This window comes from Triticum aestivum, chromosome 4D (genome assembly GCF_018294505.1).
Source record: "Triticum aestivum cultivar Chinese Spring chromosome 4D, IWGSC CS RefSeq v2.1, whole genome shotgun sequence".
Classification (NCBI taxonomy): Eukaryota; Viridiplantae; Streptophyta; class Magnoliopsida; order Poales; family Poaceae; genus Triticum; species Triticum aestivum.
The window spans coordinates 241,289,880-241,295,023 of record NC_057805.1 but is presented as its reverse complement, the minus strand read 5'-3'; the positions used below and the strand labels follow the sequence as shown (position 1 = coordinate 241,295,023).

The window sequence follows — 5,144 nt, the reverse complement described above, 5'->3', positions numbered from 1 at the left end:
GGAATAGAAAGATCTTGGGCACAAATACTCCACTTTTCACGAAAGACATAGATTCATCAATGATTGGTTGGACTAAATACTACATTTATTTGCTTAGAAGAAGGAAAGTTGGCTGTGAGAATGATTTCTCGTACGTAGTCTTTCATAGGACCATTCCAATAGGATGCTCGGAGGTGGGTGGAGAAAAAGCTCAAAAGGCATACTTCCTGCGCTTTCAGAGGATCTAAATCAGTCTTCATCCTTTCGCTTTTCAAAGCCCCTCGCAATAAATATGTAAATTGGTTTCGTAGAAATTCAGAGATTTTCGATCTCCTCGAAAGAAAATGAGTTCGATCAGCAACACCGGTCTCCGCCGCACCAAGATCTTCTTTTTACCCGTAACCTTTCTCTGCAGCATTGGAACCAAGATCGGGCTTGGCATAGTTACAAGGTTCCCGTTCTATTTAACTAACACTAACTGAAGCTAACCGGAAGCTTTCTTCTCATGCGACTCTTGGATCGAAAAGAGGCTGCTGGACTGGACCACGGCTGAAACTGCCAGGCACGGACTAAAAGCTTTTATCGGGGATTCCCGAGTCAAACGACTACCATACATAGCATAGAGCTGGAAGCTACACTAGTGTACAGAGAAGACTGGATGTGAACACGGGTGGACATTGGCTATGTATGGGGCACTCACCAATCACTATTAGCAGGAAACAACTAGCAGAAAGTAAGATGAACGCACTTTCACTCCTTGCTCTTCAGCACGTACTCACATGAGGGACTCTCAAATCTCTATTTCAGACCATAATCTTTCAATCCCTTTACCGAAGTGACTGATAGCACGACTAAAAAATCATAGGGCTTCTTATATTTTTAGTGTGAACTGACTTCTATTCTATATCAAGATAGGGGCTTCAGTACTTGGCTGACCGCCCGGTGGAAGACCTGGTTCTACCACACAAGGGTAGCTTTCATAGTCCAGGATTATTTTCCTCATATGTAATTTCACCTCAATGTGGAAATGTCTGATCTTATTCCAAAATAGAAGGTCTTCATGAAGGTCTGTCTTGTTTCAGGAATATATGTACCGAAGTTCAATAGCGGTAGGTACCAAGGAGAAGACGAGTCAGGGCCGATTGACAAGACTAGCTAGGATGACCTTCCATCCATACTCCATCCAATATCAAATGGAAGTGCTAAAGGTTTCATGTGATCCTGACCTCAATGAACCAGACCTCGAGAATTCGTTCATCCCTTCGCTTCGAGGATTGGTCGAGTACTTGGCCACATGCATGAGTAGGCCTATTGCCGGGATGTCCCATTAAAAAGGCAGGTCCCATATTTGAAATACAAAAATAAGATCAGATAGCGCTCAAGAGGTTTTTCTCCATACGAGAAATCCTTCACGCATAGGGAATTCAATCAAGAGCTACTCCCTTTTCTTTAAACCAAGAGCTACTCCTCCCTTTTCTTTTTTTATGTAATTTCAATACGATTTCCTTTGTGTTCATGTTTTCAATTTAGAACCCCACGAAAGTTAATAGAAAAAAGAAAAATACCCCTGTGATACGCCTTCCTTTACCTATTTCTAGATTGATTGATGTTCAATGGAGGGAAACTTTTCATTCCTTCTTTCCTTTGAAATTGTACATTTTTTTGATTCTGAACTAATTATATCCTTTTTGTTCCCATCGAGCTTTCTTTCCTAGTGACTAAGGATTTCCACACTTGTTGTGTCTATAAAATATTTTCTCATAAAACACTAACAGAAGTGTTAGAGGGATTCACTTTCGATAAGAATCCAAAAGCAAGTTCCCTATACTACCTTCTTTCCCTCCTCTGTTTCTGTCTTTAAGAGGCAGTGCATCCGGCAGGAATCGAACCTACTTTTTGACCCATTTTTCCTTTCTAGGTTGGTGGGCGCTTTCACCATTCAGCCATGGATGCTTTAGCGAGTGAACTAGGTTTTTATTTGAGAGCGAACTATGTTTTTAGTGGTATTCCTTCTCGAGCTTCTATTCTTCCGTTAAGGGAGATTCGGGAAAAGATGGAATAGGAAGACATGTTTCCAGAACGAACAAGATATGGGTAGAGAAGGGGAAGTTAGCAAAGTTAGACAAGATTGGAATGGGCATAGGAACATGTATTGAAGTACCAGATCGGCTAATGCTCCCAAGTTGATGCGATGTATTCCACCAGTTGACTGGAGACTTTATTATTGGTATATCGATCGGTCCAGCACGGATGGAAATAGGAGCCGGTTCGACAGGAAGCTTTTGAAAATGCAGTGCACCTAGGTAAATAAGGAACAAGATGAATACAGAAGTTAAACGAGCATCCCACACCCGAAAGGTACCCCACATAGGCCTTCCCGAAAACCCCCCAGTCACTAACGTAAACAAAGTAGAAAAAGCACCAATTTATGTATCAGTTCCGGAAGAGCGAAGAAAAAGGGGATGTTTTGTTAATGGGAACAAGGAACTGTTTATAGCTGTCGTGATATAAATAACTATACTCATCCGAGCCGTAGGAACATGTACATACGAAATACGAGAATTTCCACCTTGTTGAAGATTTGGTGGTGCTACCCGAAGACTTAAATGAATAGCCATCGCTGTTAAGAACAACTGATGCCTTATGTGTATTGGATCTGCTCTTCTGGTAGCATGAACACATGAATTAGATTCTATTCCTCTTCCTTATTATTCCTAAATAGAACCCCCCAACCTAGGTGCGGAAGTAAAATAAATCCTTGTTTGTACATCGCTGAACTTACATACCCAGGCCCGGCTCAACATTCTTTTAAAACAATCGAATAACGGCTTTTCCATGACTTGTCCATTCAATCTTGTGCACTAATCGAGACCGAAATTGGATAAAGAGATACAAAAGGAGAGGAATACCCAATCGACGAAAGAACATGAAACCCTTCTGTTTCTATAGAGGTACGAGAAACGGTTGGGGGCAATAAAGTAGGTGAAGTGGTTGGATTTTGCGAGCTGTTCCAACCACTGCTGGATGTGATTCCAAGAGCCGAACGAGAATGAATACCACACAGAAGAGTCAAGACCGGGCTCCCTAATAGAATGTTTAACCGATCCATTCCGGATCGATCGAATTTGTACGGAAGTTGTAACATGGGAAAAGCACAGAAAACACGACTTATTTGAATAACCCGGTGACCTACCAATTGTAGAAGTAGGATCTTTGGCAAGCAATAAGCACTTAAATAATACAATTCGAGTGTACCAGATTCTTTATCATTTCGAGGATAAGGTACGGGAGGAAAGGGAAACAACAAAGCGATCCGAATCGAACCTAAATGGGAATGACATGAAAAATCTTTTTCAAAACCTATCATTAAGGGTGTGACGACAATATACGAGAGGAATAAAAAAACTCGTGATTGGTGTGGAGGGGAAGATCTGCTTATGAAATTGTTCAAGAAAGAGTCGTCTCATTTCCTTACTTCTGCGTTCTTTCGAATTCATTCACTTTGACGGCTGGCGCTACGCTAGCTTTGCATGATTAGCTCCGACAGAACATGTACTGCATTTCCTTAGTTGGATCCGCTCTTTCTCTCTCGTGCAGTTGTTGCTTCCGGCTATTTATTCTGTCGTCAATCACCATTGATCCGGGTAGTTAGTCAGTGTCTCTCTTTTTGCCCATCCTTCTCTATCTATGAAATTCCTAATTCAGGGAATTCGCTTTCCAATATCTAAATGTTCATGCAAAGCAACAAATGAAATGCAAGAACTGTCACGCAGAAGTCACACAGTATGCTGATCGTTCTGAAATGATAAAAAGTATGGGATTTCATAAGAGATTCATACATAGAGATCTAAACTCATGGAAGGGTCCGGCCAGCAAACGAGGTCTCTTACATCCAAAAGACCATGCCAATCAAAGATGAACCATTCACCGAGCCGAGTATGTGCAAGACAAGACACGGCTAGATAAGTCAAATAGAAGATATTGCTTTTACACGAGCAACTCTTTTCTTCATGTGAGTACAACCCACTTTTCCTTTGATGAAATGCGAACACAAAATTCAGGCATCCAAGAAAGAAGTCAAGATCTAAATCGAAGCATTGTCATTGGGTTGAAGATCAATTCATATCGACAAGACTTTCCATTCATCTTTTTGTTGATATTTGGATTCCGTTTTCAAATAAAGTCATCTTGTAGTTAGAAATCACCTTTAGAATCATTAGCCTCTGTCCCTACACTGACTCGCTTATCCGGGATCGATCCTCACTACGGTCCTTTATTTCGAAACGAGGATAGGTCTCTCGCGGAACGAGGTGTAGATTGAGAAGAAAGATGAGCGTATGGTCCATACTCACTCGGGTTCAAACTTATTTTGCAGGGAGAAATCGGTACATGCCTATAGATCTTATTCTCACAGCGAGCACTTGATTACGGAGCCAGATTCTATATATTATTTATGGATTATTATAGAATCTATCTTTTTCTGCAAATCATAGTGGGAATCCTATTGCCGATACCTAAACGTTTTCTTTGTCGAAACAGAAAGGAGGGAAATTGGATAACCGACGACACGAGTTTCCCGTTCAACGTTCCGCTTCGCTCCACTATTAGATAGACAATTCAATAGTTACCGACGAAAGGAGTTCCCCTTCTCTTGGCCAATTGACGTCCTGCTTCAATAAGTCATGACCTTCACTCTCCTCAAGTGAGGAGGGCATATTGTTTGACCAACGAAAGCCCCACTAGTTCCTTCTTCCCGTTCACTATTCCCGTAGCCTGATATGAGTTATTTAGTTCATGTCTCCTTGTTCTCGGGAAGAACCGAAGGTTCATTCGCGACACTCGTTGAAATAGTTGTATTTGAGACCCTCTTCTTTCCCTAAAAAGCTAATAAATCAAAACAAGAGAAAAGCAGAAGTGAAAGCTCGACTCGAAGAGTGGAGGTCGCTCGGTAACTCGAGTCGATCAATCCCATTAATTCTTGCCCGAAACAAGTGGGCTATTCATTCTAGTGCCACCTTTGTTCAATTGAGTCCATGCTCTCTATTTCCCAAAACCCATTCGTTCACTGACCCGTGGACCAGAGGTTTAAAGCTTGGAATTGAGCTTTCTAGCTTTCTTTAGTACAATCTTTTTGCAAGAGCAACCCCGGGTTCGTTCCTAAGACT

General features: G+C 41.5%; 1 pseudogene; it reads right to left on the bottom strand.

Annotated features, from left to right (window-relative positions):
• Window positions 1–2,000: 2,000 nt before the first annotated feature.
• On the bottom strand, window positions 2,001–3,615 carry LOC123096860 (putative cytochrome c biosynthesis ccmC-like mitochondrial protein; annotated as a pseudogene).
• Between the last annotated feature and the right edge of the window lie 1,529 nt (window positions 3,616–5,144).